Source organism: Bombina bombina, chromosome 10 (assembly GCF_027579735.1).
Source record: "Bombina bombina isolate aBomBom1 chromosome 10, aBomBom1.pri, whole genome shotgun sequence".
Taxonomy (NCBI): domain Eukaryota; kingdom Metazoa; phylum Chordata; class Amphibia; order Anura; family Bombinatoridae; genus Bombina; species Bombina bombina.
The window spans coordinates 11,255,955-11,278,081 of record NC_069508.1 but is presented as its reverse complement, the minus strand read 5'-3'; the positions used below and the strand labels follow the sequence as shown (position 1 = coordinate 11,278,081).

General features: G+C 44.4%; 1 protein-coding gene across 1 annotated transcript in view; it reads left to right on the top strand.

Annotated features, from left to right (window-relative positions):
- The first annotated feature begins 5,210 nt into the window (after positions 1–5,210).
- Positions 5,211–22,127, top strand: part of LOC128641211 (uncharacterized) — an 87,916-nt gene continuing 70,999 nt past the window's right edge. The window contains exon 1 of the transcript XR_008399456.1: positions 5,211–5,316. The gene's annotated coding sequence lies outside the window, so the exon portion shown is untranslated. The remainder of the gene's footprint in view (positions 5,317–22,127) is intronic.

Here is a 22,127-nt window from a genome sequence, read left to right as displayed (position 1 = left end):
ACACACACACAACCTCACACAAGCTCACACACACAAGCTCTCACACGCACTCTCACACAAGCTCTCTCTCACACACACAAGCTCACACTCACACACACTTACACAAGCTCTCTTACACACACACACAAACTCACACACACAAGCTCTCACACACACTCTCTCTCACACACACAAGCTCACACACAAGCTCACACACAAGCTCACACACACAATCTCACATATACTGTAACATATTTTCTTTTAAATGTATATATCCGACTGTCACACACACACACTGTAACACACTAACCCACACTCACACACACACACAAGCTCACACACACACTGTAACACACTAACCCATACTCACACAAGCTCACACACACACCATAACACACACAACATAACACACTAACCCCCCCACACACAAGCTCACACACACACTGTAACACACTAACCCACACTCACACACACACACACACACACACACACACTGTAACAAACTAAACGACACTCACACACACACACACAAGCTTACACACACACTGTAACACACTAACCCCCCCACACACACAAGCTCTCACACACACTGTAACACACTAATCCACACACACACACACTGTAACACACTAACCCACACTCACACACACACACACACACAAGCTGTAACACACTAACCCACACACAAACACACACACACTGTAACACACTAACCCACACTCACACAAACACACAAGCTCACACACACACTGTAACACACTAACCCACACTCACACACACACAAGCTCACACACACACACACACCATAACACACACACACCATAACACACTACCCCCCCACACACAAGCTCACACACACACTGTAACACACTAACCCACACTCACACACACACACACACACACACCATAACACACACACACACCATAACACACTACCCCCCACACACAAGCTCTCACACACACTGTAACACACTAACCCACACTCACACACACAAGCTCACACACACACTGTAACACACTAACCCACACTCACACACACACTCTCACACAAGCTCTCTCACACAAGCTCTCACACACACTGTAACACACTAACCCCCACACACACACAGACTCTCACACAAGCTCTCTGACACACAAGCTCACACACACAATGTAACACACTAACCCCCCCCCCACACACAGACTCTCACACAAGCTCTCTGACACACAAGCTCACACACACTGTAACACACTAACCCCCCCACACACTCTCACACAAGCTCTCACACACACAAGCTCACACTCATTGTAACCCACTAACCCACACTCACACACACTCTCACACAAGCTCTCTCACACAAGCTCACACACACATTGTAAAACACTCACACACACACACTCTCACACAAGCTCTCTCACACAAGCTCTCACACACACACAAGCTCACACTCATTGTAACACACTAACCCACACTCACACATACTCTCAAACAAACTCTCTCACACAAGCTCACACATACACTGTAACACACTAACCCCCACACACACTCTCACACAAGCTCTCTTACTCACACTGTAACACACTAACCTACAGTCACACACACACACTCTCTCACACAAGCTCTCTCATACACACTCAAACAAGCTCTCTCGCACACAAGCTCACACACACACTGTAACACACTAACCCACATTCACACACACGCACACACACTCTCACACACACAAGCTCACACACACACAAGCTCACACACACACTCTCACACACACAAGCTCACACACACACACACACACTCACACACAAGCTCTCACACACACACTCACACACAAGCTCTCACATACACAGTAACACACTAATTCACACTCACACACATATACTTACACAAGCTATCACACACACAAGCTCCCACTCACACACACACAGTAACACACTAATTCACACTCACACACACACAAGCTCACACACACACACTGTAACACACTAACTCACACTCACACACAAGCACTTACACACACAGTAACACACTAATTCACACTCACACACACTTACACAAGCTCTCTTACACACACACACAACCTCACACAAGCTCACACACACAAGCTCTCACACACACTCTCACACAAGCTCTCTCACACACAAGCTCACACACACACTCACACACAAGCACTTACACACACAGTAACACACTAATTCACACTCACACACACTTACACAAGCTCTCTTACACACACACACAACCTCACACAAGCTCACACACACAAGCTGTCACACACACACTCTCACACACACACTCTCACACAAGCTTTCTCTCACACACACAAGCTCACACTCACACACAAGCTCACACACACACTCTCACACAAGCTCTCTCTCACACACACAAGCTCACACTCACACACAAGCTCACACTCACACACAAGCTCACACACACAAGCTCTCACACACACAAGCTCACACACACACTCACACACAAGCTCACACACACCCTCTCACATATACTGTAACATATTTTCTTTTAAATGTATATATCCGACTGTCTTATTTGTGTAATGTCAAATGTGTAATCTACCCACACTCAAAGAAAGTCATAATTATGAATTCTTGTATGTCCTGTAATATTTTTTAACAGATAAACTGTTAAAGAACAATGAAAATGGAGGGATTCAGAGGTTGTGTCTCATGTGACTGCACAGCTGGTGACATAAGGTGACAGCCGGAAGGGACTTTGATATTTTATTAGTGGCAGTGAGTTGAAAGACTCTGCACTGTGGTTTCATTACAGCTGTAAAGTCTCACTATGTGACAGTGTGACACACTATTTCAGGTCTGTTCTTCAATGTAGTCTGTGGATCAGTAAAGTCACACTATATAAAAAAACAAAAAAGAATGTGCAGATATCTTCCTGTGTGATCACTAAATCTGTAACAAGTTTACATTTTTAATATCTAATACATAATGTGCTTCTGTGATAATATTTTTTAAGTTAACCTTAGAAACAGATTCTATAAACAGAAGTACCATATTTTCTAAAAGTAGGGAGCTTTCAAATGCAACATAGATCATAAGCATATTACATCAATATTTTGTAATATATAACAATATATTTCTAGACTTTGCAAAGTATTGAGTAAAAAATGTATTGTTGTTAAGCCAAAAGTTTATTTACTAATGAAAAAAATAAATAGGTTTTAGATGTTCTAAGATCATCTCATTATTAAAAATATCAAACAAGTTAGTTAGTGTAGGGACCTTTAATGGGCCTGTAGCGGGCTAAGGGTTAAGGCCTTAGGAAAAGGGAACGGAGAAGAGGTGGTGCATAGTTAGAAACAATGTTGCAGATTAGTGGGAGGCTTCCTACCTTTAAAAAGCCATGCTTGTGAGTTGCCCAGCCTCTTCCTCCTGTGATCCTGAAGTGAAAGGGTTTTCCAAACAATCATCTTCACGATGCAGAGATCCAATAGAAAGGTGGCACCTCCAAAAGGTTCAAGGAATCCTTGAAGTTCTTACCCACTAGAAAGGAAGAAGCAGATAAGTATAATGGATGAGGAGGAGGTTATATCTCCAACTCAAATGCCTAAGGGGAAGAAAGTACAGCAGTGCAGTCTCACATTTGCATAGTTAATGAGGGCACGCATAATCAATCGGAAGCACAAACAGAATCCCCAAATAGGCAGCCCCCATCCATAGTTCCTAGTCAATTAGCGGCAGTTACTGGGCAATTCCCGCAGGAAACTATTCGGGCAATGTCGGGTCTTTTTGTCCAGATTGCCGCAAACATGCCAACCCAAAATGTGCCTCAGTCACTCACTCTTAATCCGGGTAAACGGGCAATGTGTAGCCCTCAGCCGGTCATAATGAATCCTGATACACAGGCAGTGTCTAGCCCTCCGTTATTGCCAGGTTCCGACACCCCAACCCCAGTCCCATCCAGTCATGGTACCCTGTTATCGTCGCCCATAGCCAGAGGCTATCCCACCCTGGATCCATCAGGTGGCATTGTAGCGCAGTTGCTACATTTACAAACCCATCAGGGACTCTCCAGTATCCAGGCAGGGCTGCAGCAGTATCGGTTTCAGCAGCTGAAGTTAGGCCTCAAATTCATTTGTGACCGGAAATAGATCCAGCGCAGACCATGCCTCTCCCTATCGGCCTTCCGGTCATGCGCACTACCAATTTGGTTGCGCAGTCGGAAAGGCAGCAAAGCGGTACATCTTGCTTCAGAGCAAAGTGAGTACCCGGGTGGGTAGAACCCATCAAAACGCCTCGCCGTAGACAACCTGCAAAACAGATAAGATCAGGTTACATGCCACATAAAAAAACAAGTTTTGGCAGGGGTACTCAAAGAGGGCTTAGGCCTTACCAACAGACTAGATCTTTGACCGTGACGAAGGGTAGTAGAGCCGTTAAGGCAGTTGTGAGGGGGAATTAGGTGATGACCGCTGATTCATTGCTAACACAATCACATGATGCAATAACAAATTAAGCATCTTTATTAGACTATAATAGAAAATATTCCACAATGATTGCAACTAATGCTAATGTGATAGTAAATGACAAGGGTGTTGTGCAAAATACTGCGGGCTCAATTTATCAAGGTAGTGTGAGTGCTGTAAAGAATGTGTGTGTTGGGCAAGATGTCATGCCATCTCTAACTTGGATTGATAGTCATAGTGCAGGAGTTAGACTTGTACATGATCGAAAAATTAGTTTCGGTTCGGTTCGATTCGGATTTTTTCGAATTTCGGTTTGGATCGATTCGAATTCGGAAAAATTTGAATGAATTTGTTTCGGATTCGTTTCGGATTCATTCGGATTAGAATAAATTCGGCTGGATACGGTTGGATTCGGTTTGGAAATTCGGAATTATGTACTGTATATTAGGTGTAACCCATAGCAGAGTGATATAACCTAATATACTGTACAATAATAGTGTAATCCATGGCCATCCAAATCTACCGAATAAATCCGAATAAATCCAAACTAATTCAGATTTATTCGGTAGATTCGGCACTATTTCAATTCGATCCGAATCTCTGAATTTAAGAAATTCGGCCGAATTTCCGAATCGATCCGAAATGAATCACACATTTCTAGCAGGAGTAGGGAGTGAGAGTTCTGCTCAAAGGTCTTCTATGGTTTCTTCCTCTGGTGCTTGCGATGTTTCTTCTCTATTGCAGGAAGCAATTAAAGTGGGCGAGCATCTGAAGGAGATTGCGGCTAATGGCCAGCACAGTAAGCAGGCAAGCTAGCAAGCAGAGCAGCAGCTACCAGAAACCGGTAATTCAGGTGGAACTGCAAGGGATACACGTTCCAGTGACGGACAGTTGCCTGGTACGTCAGCTACACTATTAACAATGGGTGAGTCTGCATTTTGTCACGAAAGGGAAGATATATCTGACACATCTTCAGTAGATTCAAACACTGATAGTGATACATCTGTAGGTAATATGGGTCAGGGTCAGAAAAAAATGTTTAAAATAGTGAAAAAGGTTTTACATGACCTAAACTCTTTAAAAACGGCAAATAAACCTTCTATCGGTAACAATAACAATCTCCTTGGTACTTCACAGTCAGAACAGGTTCAAGTCGCAGTAGGCCCCTCTCCCCCAGTAGCTTCCAATAGAAAATTGGCATTGCATGGAGACTCTATCCATGCCCTATTCATTTGCTGCATGAGCATCTTAAGCCAAAAAAAATCAGCAGGGAAAATATGTAAATGTGTTTGCTCTGTCGGCTGAAGCCTACAGGCAAAAAGAGAAGGACTGAGGGCTCTAGCTGAAAAAGGGTAAAAAGATCAGAGTCATTTGATGAATGGCTTCAATGCTTTAGAATATTTTCTACCTGCTATTTGGCCAAATATCCTTTGGCCAATTATAAAATATACTGACACTATTCATTGGATATACCGCAAATATAAAGAGGGTGCCTGGCGGGAATATGATTCCGAATACAGGAGAAAAATGGCAGGGAACCTTGTTTTGACGTTTGACACCACCGACATGCAATTATGGGCAAGAATGGGTCCTGAGCGCCCCTCTTCTCCTCCTCCCATTAATAGATTAAATTCATTTCGTAACACTAGAAATAGGAAGAAGGGTAGGGAATGTTGGTTATACCAAGAACGACGCTGTGAGAAAGGCACATTGTGCCTTTTTTGCCATGTCTGCAAATTCTGTGGTGTCACACACCCAGGAGCAGATTGTAACAGGAAGAGAGAGGTAGTATTCGATAGACCTAATCAACCCTCTCAAGCACGCCCTTGAACCTTGGCTTCAGATATACCCTGATCAGCAAGCGGCACAATTTCTAAGGGAAGGTTTTGTGGAGGGTTTTCAAATTCCAGTGGGAGAGGGGGTTAAGGGTTCTCTTCAACATTGCAATCTTAAATCGGCATATATGTTCCCACAGATAGTTAAATACAAAATACAAAAAGAAAAAGATTTAGGGAGAATAGGGACCTTTCTTTTCTCCCCCTATTCCTAACCTAATTATTTTGCCAGTAGGAGTAGTTCCAAAGAAGGAACAGGGTAAGTTCCGCATAATTCACCATTTATCATACCCTAAAAGTCAATCAGTGAATGATGCCATTGATCCGCTGCTTAGCTCAGTAAAATATCAATCTTTTGATGGGACGTTGCAGTTATTTCGGGAAGCAGAATTTTTAGAAAATTCTTACATTGGGCTGTCGCCCATAGTGTAGGTTTCGATAGCATAGCTCATTACTTGGGTGACTTCTATGGTGAGAACATTTCAAATATATGCCAACAGGTGATGACTAGAATCAATTTGATGATGTCTTCCCTTGGAGTTCCATTAGCAAATGAGAAAACGCAAGGATCATGCACATGTTTAACCTTTTTGGGGATTGAAATAGATACGGTGAACATGCAGTGTAGACTTCCGTTAGATAAAGTTCAGGCTATGGTGTTATCGGTTGAACAGGCCATGCATTCTCCATTTAGAACATTAAAAGGATTACAGTCTTTACTTGCACCTAGATTACGAGTTGTGCGTTCATGTTTTACCGCTGAAAAAATGGTCATTGCAAGTCTTGTCGGTATAGCTATACCGCAAGCCTTTTATCCTGTAAAGCAACGCTAGTCCCGCACTCATAAAAATGATGTTTTTTCATGGGACCATAGCGCTGCCATTACGAGTTTTGCAGTGAGGCTTAAAAGCTTGCGTTACAGCCTATACCGACGAGATCCGTTTCGCAATCTGAGAGCAGTAGTTACGAGTTTTACGAAACAAAACTGTTACATAAAACTCTTAACTAAACTGTTACAAAGTACACTAACACCCATAAACTACCTATTAACCCCTAAACCGAGGCCCTCCCTCATCACAAATACTATATTAAAGTTATTAACCCCTAATCTGCCACTCCCGACTAATAAAAATGATTAACCCCTAATCCGCCACTCCCCAACATTGTCACCACTATACTAAAGTTATTAACCCCTAAACTGCCGCCCTCCCGCATCGCAAACACTATTTAAATATTATTAACCCCTAATCTGCCGTCCCCCAACATCGCCCCCACTATACTAAAGTTATTAAGCCCTAATTCCGCCGCCACTATAATAAACATATTAACCCCTAAACTGCAAGCCCCCCACAATGAAATATACTAAATAAACCTATTAACCCCTAAACCAAAAGCCCCCCACGTCGTAAAAAGCTAATTTAAACTAGTAACCACTAAACCTAACCCTAAACCCTAACCCTAACACCCCCTAACTTTAACATAATTAAAATAAAGCTAAATTAAAGTTACAGTTATTAATTAAATAATTCCTATTTAAAACTAAATACCTGTGAAATAAAACCTAAGTTAGCTACAATATAACTAATAGTTATATTGTAACTAGCTTAGGGTTTATTTTTATTTCACAGGTAAGTTATTTATTTTAACTAATTAAAGGGTAAAAAATCATAATGGCTGATCCAATCAGCCAATAGGATTGAGCTTTAATCCTATTGGCTGATCCAATCAGTCAACAGGATTGAGCTTGCATTCTATTGGCTGTTCCAATCAGCCAATAGAATGCAAGCTCAATCCTATTGGCTGATTGCAACAGCCAATAGGATTTTTTACCCTTTAATTCCTATTGGTTGATATAATTATATCAGCCAATCGGAATGTAAGGGATGCCATCTTGGATGATGTACCTTAAAGGGAAACTTCATTCTTTGTTGACCATCGGAAGAAGAGGATGCTCTGCGACGGATGTCTTGAAGATGGACCTGCTCCGCACCGGATGGATAAAGATAGAAGATGCAGTCTAAATGAAGACTTCTGGCCGATTCAATGAGGACTTCTGCACGCTTGGATGAGGACTTCACCAGCTGAATGAGGATGGATGTCCAGTCTTCCAAAACTGTAAGTGGATCATCGGGGGTTAGTGTTAGGTTTTTTTAAGGGTTTATTGGGTGGGTTTTATTTTTAGATTAGGGTTTGGGCAGTAAAAGAGCTAAATGCCCTTTTAAGGGCAATGCCCATCCAAATGCCCTTTTCAGGGCAATGGGGAGCTTAGGTTTATTTAGATAGGTTTTTATTTGGGGGGGTTTAAAAATTGTATTAACCCCCCATTCCGCCACTCCCCGACATCGTTGCCACTATAATAAACCTATTAACCCCTAAACCGCTGCCCTCCCCGCATCGCAAACACTTTTTAAATATTATTAACCCTTAATCTGCCGTCCGCCCACACCGCTGCTATAATAAAGCTATTAACCCCTAAACCTAACCCTAACGTAACTTTAACCCTAATAAACCTATTAACCCCTAAAACTAAAACACTATTTAAATATTATTAACCCCTAATCTGCCGTCCCCCAACATCGCCCCCACTATACTAAAGTTATTAAGCCCTAATTCCGCCGCCACTATAATAAACATATTAACCCCTAAACTGCAAGCCCCCCACAATGAAATATACTAAATAAACCTATTAACCCCTAAACCAAAAGCCCCCCACGTCGTAAAAAGCTAATTTAAACTAGTAACCACTAAACCTAACCCTAAACCCTAACCCTAACACCCCCTAACTTTAACATAATTAAAATAAAGCTAAATTAAACTTACAGTTATTAATTAAATAATTCCTATTTAAAACTAAATACCTGTGAAATAAAACCTAAGTTAGCTACAATATAACTAATAGTTATATTGTAACTAGCTTAGGGTTTATTTTTATTTCACAGGTAAGTTATTTATTTTAACTAATTAAAGGGTAAAAAATCATAATGGCTGATCCAATCAGCCAATAGGATTGAGCTTTAATCCTATTGGCTGATCCAATCAGTCAACAGGATTGAGCTTGCATTCTATTGGCTGTTCCAATCAGCCAATAGAATGCAAGCTCAATCCTATTGGCTGATTGCAACAGCCAATAGGATTTTTTACCCTTTAATTCCTATTGGTTGATATAATTATATCAGCCAATCGGAATGTAAGGGATGCCATCTTGGATGATGTACCTTAAAGGGAAACTTCATTCTTTGTTGACCATCGGAAGAAGAGGATGCTCTGCGACGGATGTCTTGAAGATGGACCTGCTCCGCACCGGATGGATAAAGATAGAAGATGCAGTCTAAATGAAGACTTCTGGCCGATTCAATGAGGACTTCTGCACGCTTGGATGAGGACTTCACCAGCTGAATGAGGATGGATGTCCAGTCTTCCAAAACTGTAAGTGGATCATCGGGGGTTAGTGTTAGGTTTTTTTAAGGGTTTATTGGGTGGGTTTTATTTTTAGATTAGGGTTTGGGCAGTAAAAGAGCTAAATGCCCTTTTAAGGGCAATGCCCATCCAAATGCCCTTTTCAGGGCAATGGGGAGCTTAGGTTTATTTAGATAGGTTTTTATTTGGGGGGGTTTAAAAATTGTATTAACCCCCATTCCGCCACTCCCCGACATCGTTGCCACTATAATAAACCTATTAACCCCTAAACCGCTGCCCTCCCGCATCGCAAACACTTTTTAAATATTATTAACCCTTAATCTGCCGTCCGCCCACACCGCTGCTATAATAAAGCTATTAACCCCTAAACCTAACCCTAACGTAACTTTAACCCTAATAAACCTATTAACCCCTAAAACTAAAACACTATTTAAATATTATTAACCCCTAATCTGCCGTCCCCCAACATCGCCCCCACTATACTAAAGTTATTAAGCCCTAATTCCGCCGCCACTATAATAAACATATTAACCCCTAAACTGCAAGCCCCCCCACAATGAAATATACTAAATAAACCTATTAACCCCTAAACCAAAAGCCCCCCACGTCGTAAAAAGCTAATTTAAACTAGTAACCACTAAACCTAACCCTAAACCCTAACCCTAACACCCCCTAACTTTAACATAATTAAAATAAAGCTAAATTAAAGTTACAGTTATTAATTAAATAATTCCTATTTAAAACTAAATACCTGTGAAATAAAACCTAAGTTAGCTACAATATAACTAATAGTTATATTGTAACTAGCTTAGGGTTTATTTTTATTTCACAGGTAAGTTATTTATTTTAACTAATTAAAGGGTAAAAAATCATAATGGCTGATCCAATCAGCCAATAGGATTGAGCTTTAATCCTATTGGCTGATCCAATCAGTCAACAGGATTGAGCTTGCATTCTATTGGCTGTTCCAATCAGCCAATAGAATGCAAGCTCAATCCTATTGGCTGATTGCAACAGCCAATAGGATTTTTTACCCTTTAATTCCTATTGGTTGATATAATTATATCAGCCAATCGGAATGTAAGGGATGCCATCTTGGATGATGTACCTTAAAGGGAAACTTCATTCTTTGTTGACCATCGGAAGAAGAGGATGCTCTGCGACGGATGTCTTGAAGATGGACCTGCTCCGCACCGGATGGATAAAGATAGAAGATGCAGTCTAAATGAAGACTTCTGGCCGATTCAATGAGGACTTCTGCACGCTTGGATGAGGACTTCACCAGCTGAATGAGGATGGATGTCCAGTCTTCCAAAACTGTAAGTGGATCATCGGGGGTTAGTGTTAGGTTTTTTTAAGGGTTTATTGGGTGGGTTTTATTTTTAGATTAGGGTTTGGGCAGTAAAAGAGCTAAATGCCCTTTTAAGGGCAATGCCCATCCAAATGCCCTTTTCAGGGCAATGGGGAGCTTAGGTTTATTTAGATAGGTTTTTATTTGGGGGGGTTTAAAAATTGTATTAACCCCCATTCCGCCACTCCCCGACATCGTTGCCACTATAATAAACCTATTAACCCCTAAACCGCTGCCCTCCCGCATCGCAAACACTTTTTAAATATTATTAACCCTTAATCTGCCGTCCGCCCACACCGCTGCTATAATAAAGCTATTAACCCCTAAACCTAACCCTAACGTAACTTTAACCCTAATAAACCTATTAACCCCTAAAACTAAAATAAATACAAATGTACCTGTAAAATTAAACCTAACCTGAGTTACACTAACACCTAACATTACAATAAAATTAAATTAATTAAATTAATAAAATACAATTATCTAAATTACAAAAAAAAAAACCCCCCACTAAGTTACACAAAATAAAAAATAAATGATCAAATATTTAAACTAATTACACCTAATCTAGGAGCCCTATCAAAATAAAAAAAAACCTAGCCTACAATAAACTACCAATGGCCCTTAAAAGGGCCTTTTGCGGGGCATTACCCCAAAGAAATCAGCTATTTTTCTTGTAAATAAAAAATACAAATACCCCCCCAACAGTAAAACCCACCACCCACACAACCAAATCCCCCAAATAAAAACCTAACTAAAAAAACCTAAGCTCCCCATTGCCCTGAAAAGGGCATTTGGATGGGTATTGCCCTTAAAAGGGCATTTAGCTATTTTTCAAAAGACCAAACCCTAATCTAAAATTAAAACCCACCCAATAAACCCTTAAAAAAACATAACACTAACTCCTGAAGATCAACTTACAGTTTCTGAAGAGCCGACATCCATCCTCAACGAATCGGCAGAAGTCCTCATCGAAGCCGGCAGAAGTCTTCATCCAAGCGACCGAAGTCTTCATCCAAGCCCGCAGAAGTCTTCATCCAGACGGCATCTTCTATCTTCATCCATCCGGTGCGGAGCGGCTCCATCTTCAAGACATCCGGAGCGGAGCATCCTCTTCTTCCGACGTCTTCTTCCGAATTAAGGTTCCTTTGAATGACATCATCCAAGATTAAGGTTGAAAAAATTCCTATTGGCTGATCCAATCAGCCAATAGGATTGAGCTTGCATTCTATTGGCTGATTGGAATAGCCAATAGAATGCAAGCTCAATCCTATTGGCTGATTGCAACAGCCAATAGGATTTTTTCAACCTTAATTCCGATTGGCTGATAGAATTCTATCAGCCAATCGGAATCTAAGGGACACCATCTTGGATGACGTCATTTAAAGGAACCTTTCAGGGCAATGGGGAGCTTACGTTTTTTTAGTTAGGTTTTTATTTGGGGGATTTGGTTGTGTGGGTGGTGGGTTTTACTGTTGGGGGGTATTTGTATTTTTTATTTACAGGTAAAAGAGCTGATTTCTTTGGGGCAATGCCCCGCAAAAGGCCCTTTTAAGGGCCATTGGTTGTTTATTATAGGCTAGGGTTTTTTTTTATTTTGGGGGGCTTTTTTATTTTCATAGGGCTTTTAGATTAGGTGTAATTAGTTTAAATATTTGATAATTTATTTTTTATTGTAACTTAGTGTTTATTTTTTTTTTTGTAACTTAGTGTTTGTTATTTTTTGTAACTTAGGTGTTAGTTTTTTGTAACTTTGTATTTTTTTATTGTAGATTTAAATTATTTAAGTAGGGTTAGGTTTTTAACAATATAATATAGTTAATTTAATTTGTAGTTAAATGCAATTTTAGTATAACAGTTAGGGTAGTTTAATTATTAGTTTAATATAGTTTAATGTAATTTTAGTATAACAGTTAGGGTAGGTTAATTATTAGTTTAATATAGTTTATTGTAATTTTAGCATAATAGTTAGGGTAGATTAATTATTAGTTTAATATAGTTTAATTTAAATCTAAAGGTAAGTTTAAATTTATTATAAGATAGTGATGAGTTAATATTTAATATAAAGTTAGCGGGTTGTTAAGTTTAGGGGTTAATAGGTTAATTTAGTTTATGGCGATGTGGGGGGCTGGCGGTTTAGGGCTTAATAGGTTTAGTAAGTGCTAGTGATGAGGGAGGCCAGGGGTTTAGGGGTTAATACATTTATTTAGTTGCAGTGGGCTACGGGAGCAGCGGGATAGGGGTTAATAACATTATGTAGGTGGCGGCGGGGTCCGGGAGCGGCAGAATAGGGGTTAATAACTTTATGTAGGTGTCGGCGGTGTCAGGGCGGTAGATTAGGGGTTAATAAGTATAATGTAGGTGGCGGCTGTGTAGGGGCGGCAGATTAGGGGTTAATAAGTATAATGTAGGTGTCGGTGGTGTCGGGGTTAATAAGTATAATGTAGGTGGCGCCGGTGTCGGTGCAGTAGATTAGGGGTTAATAAGTATAATGTAGGTGGTGGCGGTGTCGGGGCGGCAGATTAGGGGTTAATAAGTATAATGTAGGTGGCTGTGTCAGGGCAGCAGATTAGGGGCTAATAAGTATAATGTAGGTGGCGGCGGTGTCAGGGCGGTAGATTAGGGGTGTTTAGACTCGGGGCTTATGTTAGGGTGTTAGGTGTAAATGTAACTTTTATTCTCCCGTAGGAATCAATGGGATATCGGGCAGCAGCGAACATTAGCTTTCGCTGCTTTCAGACTCCCATTGATTCCTATGGCATCCACCGCCTCCAGGGAGGCGGATTGAAAATCAGGTACGCTGGGCCGGAATAGTGGCAAGCGTTCCTGGTAGATATTTGATAACTAGCAAAAGTAGTCAGATAGTGCCAAAATTGCATTCGGAACATCTGTAATGACGTAAGCATCGATCTGTGTCAGACTGAGACCGGCGGATCGTATGTTACGTCACAAATTTCAACTTTTGCCAGTCTGTAGGCTTTGATAAAAAAGGGGAATCAGGCTCTCCACAATTACACTGCGGAATTCCAGCCTATTTGCGGTTGATGGCTTGATAAATAGGCCTCTGAGTTTTAAATAGGAATTATTTAGTTAATAATTGTAAGTTTAATTTAGCTCTATTTTAATTAAGTTAAAGTTAGGGGGTGTTAGGGTTAGGGTTACGTTAGGGTTAGGTTTAGGGGTTAATATATAGTTTAATTTAGGTTGTTGCAATGTGGGGGCTGGTGGTTTAGGGGTTAATAGGTTTATTTATTGGCAGTGAGGTGGGAGACCAGAGGTTTAGGGGTTAATAACTTTATTTAGTGGCAGAATAGGGGTAATAGATTTATAATAGTGTGTGCGATGTTGGGGCGCAGGGGAAAAGGGGTTAATAACTTTAGTATAGTGGCAGCGATGTTGGGGGCGGCAGATTAGGGGTTAATAGCTTTATTTAGGTGGCAGGAATATCAGGAGCGGAAGATTAGGGGTTAATAACATTATGTAGGTGGCGGCAATGTTGGGGGCGGCAGATTAGTTGTGTCTAGACGTGGTTTTTATGTTAGAGTGTTAGGTTTAAATGTTATTTATCCCCATAGACATCAATGGGGCTGTGTTACAGAGCTTTTCATTCCGCGATCGCAGGTGTTAGGCTTTTTTATGACCCGCTCTCCCTATTGATGTCTATGGGGGAAGCGTGCACGAGCACGTCAAAACAGTGCTTGTATTTTGTGTGGTATGGAGCTTGAAAACCACCATATCGCACGCAAAAGCTAGCTGTTTCAAAACTTGTAATGGCTGCGCTATAGAGGGTTAAATAACGCAACTTTTGTTGCGTTTGTTAATTTCCCTATAGCGCACATAACTTGTAATCTAGCTGACAGTTATTTATTATTATTTAAGTTGGTTAAGTCTTAGACTGGGGAGAGACCGATTAGGCCTAGAATGTAATATAAAGGTAATTTGTATAAGGCTCAAAAATAAATGAAACGGAGGTTGAACCAGCTTGTGTATTGCAGTATATTTCCTTCCGTGACATCACCAAATACGCAAATTATCACACAACTTAAAACAGTCTTTAAAGTTAGCACATCTGCTTCATCTGATTTCTATCACACACAGAGATGTTTGTGAGACGTTTTTCTTAAAAAATGTGTGTGTGTGGGGGGGAGGAAAATACACAGAATTTAAAGAAAAAAAAATCTATCTAAGATCTTGTGCCAAGGCCAGTATTACTGGTGAAATGGAGTAAATAGATATTTTGTTATCACATTCACTTGGTAATAGATTGCAACCTCCAGTGTATTTTCACTGTTTATCCATATTTATACTTTGTCACTGACGTTTCATCTAGAATTTCACATTAAATTGAAGTCAGGCAATAATTTCTGTAAAAAATATCCAACCTGTACTAATGAGCTTGAAGTGATCTTCTGAAAGCTGGAGGGTCATTAAAAATGAAATAGAATCTTTGTGCTGACTGGCAACGGGTTATCTATCTGTGAGAGAGGCTGACAGGCGCAGGGGTGTAGGAAGAAGACATAGTTGTAGGTTTATTTAGTAAGTTAACTGGTAAAATATAGAGAAGACTAGGGGGTCCATTTATCATTGTGCAGATAGACATGATCCACTATAGCGAACCATGCCCGCCGCACATCTAGGCTGTCGACATTTATCATTGCACTAGCAGTTCTGGTGAACTGCTTGCTGGTGCAATGCCGCCCCCTGCAGATTCGCGGCCAATCGGCCAATCTTAAGACCGCTGCTTCTTAACTCCTACATCCCCTCCCCTAACTGCTTCCTACATCCCCTCCCCTAACTGCTTCCTACATCCCCTCCCCTAACTGCTTCCTACATCCCCTCCCCTAACTGCTTCCTACATCCCCTCCCTTAAATGCTTCCTATATCCCATCCCCTAACTGCTCCCTATATCCCCTCCCCTAACTGCTTCCTACATCCCCTCCCCTAACTGCTCCCTATATCCTCTCCCCTAACTGTTCCCTATATCCCCTCCCCTAACTGCTTCCTACATCCCCTCCTCTAACTGCTACCTATACCCCCTCCCCTAACTGCTCCCTATATCCCCTCCCCTAACTGCTCCCTATATCCCTTCCCCTAACTGCTTCCTACATCCCCTCCCCTAACTGCTCCCTATATCCCTTCCCCTAACTGCTTCCTACATCCCCTCCTCTAACTGCTCCCTATATCCCCTCCCCTAACTGCTTCCTACATCCCCTCCCCTAACTGCTCCCTATATCCCATCCCCTAACTGCTTCCTACATCCCCTCCCCTAACTGCTTCATACATCCCCTCCCCTAACTGCTCCCTATATCCTCTCCCCTAACTGTTCCCTATATCCCCTCCCCTAACTGCTTCCTATATCCCCTCCTCTAACTGCTCCCTATATCCCCACCCCTACCTGCTACCTACACCCCCTCCCCTAACTGCTTCCTACATCCCCTCCCCTAACTGCTCCCTATATCCCCTCCCCTAACAGCTTCCTAAATCCCCTCCCCTAACTGCTCCCTATATCCCCTCCCCTAACTGCTCCCTATATCCCCTCCTCTAACTGCTCCCTATATCCCCTCCCCTAACTGCTCCCTATATCCCCTCCCCTAAGTGCTTCCTACATCCCTTCCCCTAACTGCTTCCTATATCCCCTCCTCTAACTGCTCCCTATATCCCCTCCTCTAACTGCTCCCTATATTCCCTCCCCTAACTGCTCCTTATATCCCCTCCCCTAACTGCTTCCTACATCCCCTCCCCTAACTGCTCCCTATTTCCGGCGAATTCCAGCAAATTTTTGATAATTCATGAAGTAGCTGCAGCCTAATAGTGATGGTGAATTCTACATGTGTCAGATAAGGAGGTCAGTTATTATGTGACTGCTAATTAATACTAAGCAATTACTACACTAGCTACTCATTATATCCTTCTCTAACTGCTCCCTATATCCCCTCCCCTAACTGCTCCCTATATCCCCTCCCCTAACTGCTCCCTATGTCCCCTCCCCTAACTGCTTCCTCCATCCCCTCCCCTAACTGCTTCCTACATCCCCTCCCCTAACTGCTTCCCACATCCCCTCTCCTAACTGCTTCCTACATCCCCTCCCCTAACTGCTTCCTACATCCCCTCCCCTAACTGCTTCCTACATCCCCTCCCTAACTGCTTCCTACATCCCCTCCTCTAACTGCTCCCTATATCCCCTCCCCTAACTGCTTCCTACATCCCTTCCCCTAACTGCTTCCTACATCCCCTCCCCAAACTGCTCCCTATATCCCCTCCCCTAACTGCTTCCTACACCCCCTCCCCTAACTGCTCCCTATATCCCATCCCCTAACTGCTTCCTACATCCCCTCCCCTAACTGCTTCCTACATCCCCTCCCCTAACTGCTCCCTATATCCTCTCCTCTAACTGTTCCCTATATCCCCTCCCCTAACTGCTTCCTATATCCCCTCCTCTAACTGCTCCCTATATCCCCACCCCTACCTGCTACCTACATCCCCTCCCCTAACTGCTCCCTATATCCCCTCCCCTAACAGCTTCCTAAATCCCCTCCCCTAAATGCTCCCTATATCCCCTCCCCTAACTGCTTCCTACATCCCCTCCCCTAACTGCTCCCTATATCCCCTCCCCTAAGTGCTTCCTACATCCCCTCCCCTAACTGCTTCCTATATCCCCTCCTCTAACTGCTCCCTATATCCCCTCCCCTAACTGCTCCTTATATCCCATCCTCTAACTGCTCCTTATATCCCCTCCCCTAACTGCTTCCTACATCCCCTCCCCTAACTGCTCCCTATTTCCGGCGAATTCCAGCAAATTTTTGATAATTCATGAAGTAGCTTCAGCCTAATAGTGATGGTGAATTCTACATGTGTCAGATAAGGAGGTCAGTTATTATGTGACTGCTAATTAATACTAAGCAATTACTACACTAGCTACTCCTTATATCCTTCTCTAACTGCTCCCTATATCCCCTCCCCTAACTGCTCCCTATATCCCCTCCCCTAACTGCTCCCTATATCCCCTCCCCTAACTGCTCCCTATGTCCCCTCCCCTAACTGCTTCCTCCATCCCCTCCCCTAACTGCTTCCTACATCCCCTCCCCTAACTGCTTCCCACATCCCCTCTCCTAACTGCTTCCTACATCCCCTCCCCTAACTGCTTCCTACATCCCCTCCCCTATCTGCTTCCTACATCCCCTCCCCTAACTGCTTCCTACATTCCCTCCCCTAACTGCTCCCTATATCCCCTCCCCTAAGTGCTTCATACATCCCCTCCTCTAACTGCTCCCTATATCCCATCCCCTAAATGCTTCCTACATCCCCTCCCCTAACTGCTTCCTACATACCCTCCCCTAACTGCTCCCTATATCCCCTCCCCTAACTGCTTCCTACATCCCCTCCTCTAACTGCTCCCTATATCCCCTCCCCTAACTGCTTCCTACATCCCCTCCCCTAACTGCTCCCTATATCCCCTCACCTAACTGCTTCCTACATCCCCTCCCCTAACTGCTTCCTACATCCCCTCCCCTAACTGCTCCATATATCCCCTCCCCTAACTGCTTGCTACATCCCCTCCTCTAACTGCTTCCTACATCCCCTCCCCTAACTGCTTCCTACATCCCCTCCCCTAACTCCTCCCTATATCCTCTCCCCTAACTGTTCCCTATATCCCCTCCTCTAACTGCTCCCTATGTCCCCTCCCCTAACTGCTTCCTACATCCCCTTTCCTAACTGCTCCCTGCATCCCCTCCCCTAACTGCTTCCTACATCCCCTCCCCTAACTGCTTCCTACGTCCCCTCCCTTAACTGCTTCCTACATCCCCTCCCCTAACTGCTCCCTATATCCCCTCCCCTAACTGCTTCCTACATCCCCTCCTCTAGCTGCTTCCTATATCCCGTCCCCTAACTGCTTCCTACATCCCCTCCCCTAACTGCTCCATATATCCCCTCCCCTAACTGCTCCATATATCCCCTCCCCTAACTGCTTCCTACATCCCCTCCCCTAACTGCTCCCTATATCCCCTCCCCTAACTGCTTCCTACATCCCCTCCCCTAACTGCTCCCTATATCCCTTCCCCTAACTGCTTCCTAGATTCCCTCCTCTAGCTGCTCCCTATATCCCCTCCCCTAACTGCTTCCTACATCCCCTCCCCTAACTGCTTCCTATATCCCGTCCCCTAACTGCTTCCTACATCCCCTCCCCTAACTGCTCCCTATATCCCCTCCCCTAACTGCTTCCTACATCCCCTCCTCTAACTTCTTCCTATATCCCGTCCCCTAACTGCTACCTACATCCCCTCCCCTAACTGCTCCATATATCCCCTCCCCTAACTGCTTCCTACATCCCCTCCCCTAACTGCTCCCTATATCCCCTCCCCTAACTGCTTCCTACATCCCCTCCCCTAACTGCTCCCTATATCCCTTCCCCTAACTGCTTCCTAGATTCCCTCCTCTAGCTGCTCCCTAAATCCCCTCCCCTAACTGCTTCCTACATCCCCTCCTCTAACTGCTTCCTATATCCCGTCCCCTAACTGCTTCCTACATCCCCTCCCCTAACTGCTCCCTATATCCCCTCCCCTAACTGCTTCCTACATCCCCTCCCCTAACTGCTCCCTATATCCCCTCCCCTAACTTCTTCCTACATCCCCTCCCCTAACTGCTTCCTACCTCCCCACCCCTAACTGCTCCCTATATCCCCTCCCCTAACTGCTTCCTACATCCCCACTCTAACTGCTTCCTACATCCCCTCCCCTAACTGCTTCCTACATCCCCTCCCCTAACTGCTCCCTATATCCCCTCCCCTAACTGCTTCCTACATCCCCTCCCCTAACTGCTCCCTATATCCCCTCCCCTAACTGCTTTCTACATCCCCTCCCCTAACTGCTCCCTATATCCCCTCCCCTAACTGCTTCCTACATCCCCTCCGTTAACTGCTTCCTACATCCCCTCCCCTAACTGCTCCCTATATCCCCTCCCCTAACTGCTTCCTACATCCCCTCCCCTAACTGCTCCCTATATCCCCTCCCCTAACTGCTTCCTACATCCCCTCCCCTAACTGCTCCCTATATCCCCTCCCCTAACTTCTTCCTACATCCCCTCCCCTAACTGCTTCCTACCTCCCCACCCCTAACTGCTCCCTATATCCCTTCCCTAACTGCTTCCTACATCCCCTCCCCTAACTGCTCCCTATATCCCCTCCCCTAACTGCTTCCTACATCCCCTCCTCTAACTGCTTCCTATATCCCGTCCCCTAACTGCTTCCTACATCCCCTCCCCTAACTGCTCCATATATCCCCTCCCCTAACTGCTCCATATATCCCCTCCCCTAACTGCTTCCTACATCCCCTCCCCTAACTGCTCCATATATCCCCTCCCCTAACTGCTTCCTACATCCCCTCCCCTAACTGCTCCCTATATCCCCTCCCCTAACTGCTTCCTACATCCCCTCCCCTAACTGCTCCCTATATCCCTTCCCCTAACTGCTTCCTAGATTCCCTCCTCTAGCTGCTCCCTAAATCCCCTCCCCTAACTGCTTCCTACATCCCCTCCTCTAACTGCTTCCTATATCCCGTCCCCTAACTGCTTCCTCCATCCCCTCCCATAACTGCTCCCTATATCCCCTCCCCTAACTGCTTCCTACATCCCCTCCCCTAACTGCTCCCTATATCCCCTCCCCTAACTTCTTCCTACATCCCCTCCCCTAACTGCTTCCTACCCTCCCCACCCCTAACTGCTCCCTATATCCCCTCCCCTAACTGCTTCCTACATCCCCACTCTAACTGCTTCCTACATCCCCTCCCCTAACTGCTTCCTACATCCCCTCCCCTAACTGCTCCCTATATCCCCTCCCCTAACTGCTTCCTACATCCCCTCCCCTAACTGCTCCCTATATCCCCTCCCCTAACTGCTTTCTACATCCCCTCCCCTAACTGCTCCCTATATCCCCTCCCCTAACTGCTTCCTACATCCCCTCCGTTAACTGCTTCCTACATCCCCTCCCCTAACTGCTCCCTATATCCCCTCCCCTAACTGCTTCCTACATCCCCTCCCCTAACTGCTCCCTATATCCCCTCCCCTAACTGCTTCCTACATCCCCTCCCCTAACTGCTCCCTATATCCCCTCCCCTAACTTCTTCCTACATCCCCTCCCCTAACTGCTTCCTACCTCCCCACCCCTAACTGCTCCCTATATCCCTTCCCTAACTGCTTCCTACATCCCCTCCCCTAACTGCTCCCTATATCCTCTCCCCTAACTGCTCCCTATATCCCCTCCCCTAACTGCTACCTACATCCCCTCCCCTGACTACTCCCTATATCCTCTCCCCTAACCACTCTCTATATCCCCTCCCCAAACTGCTCCCTATATCCCCTCCCCTACCTGCTCCCTATATCCACTCCCCTAACTGCTCCCTATATCCCCTTCTCTATCTGCTCCCTATATCCCCTCCCCCTAACTGCTCCCTATATCCTCTCCCCTAACTGCTCCCTATATCCCCTCCTCTAACTGCTCTCTACATCACCTCCTCTAACTGCCCCCTATATCCCCTCCCCCTAACTGCTCCCTATATCCCCTCCCCTAACTGCTCCCTATATCCCCTCCTCTAACTGCTCCCTATATCCCCTCCCCTAACTGCTCCCTATATCCTCTCCCCTAACTGCTCCCTATAGCCCCTCCTCTAACTGCTCCCTATATCCCCTCCCCTAACTGCTCCCTATAGCCCCTCCTCTAACTGCTCCCTATATCCCCTCCCCTAACTGCTCCCTATATCCCCTCCTCTAACTGCTCCCTACATCCCCTCCTCTAACTGCTCCCTATATCCCCTCCCCTAACTGCTCCCTACACCCCCTCTTCAAACTGCTCCCTATGTCCTCTCATATAACTGCTCCCTATATCCCCTCCTCTAACTGCTCCCTATATCCCCTCCCCTAACTGCTCCCTACATCCCCTCTTCAAACTGCTCCCTATGTCCTCTCATATAACTGCTCCCTATATCCCCTCCTCTAACTGCTCCCTATATCCCCTCCCCTAACTGCTCCCTACACCCCCTCTTCAAACTGCTCCCTATGTCCTCTCATATAACTGCTCCCTATATCCCCTCCTCTAACTGCTCCCTATATCCCCTCCCCTAACTGCTCCCTATATCCCCCCGT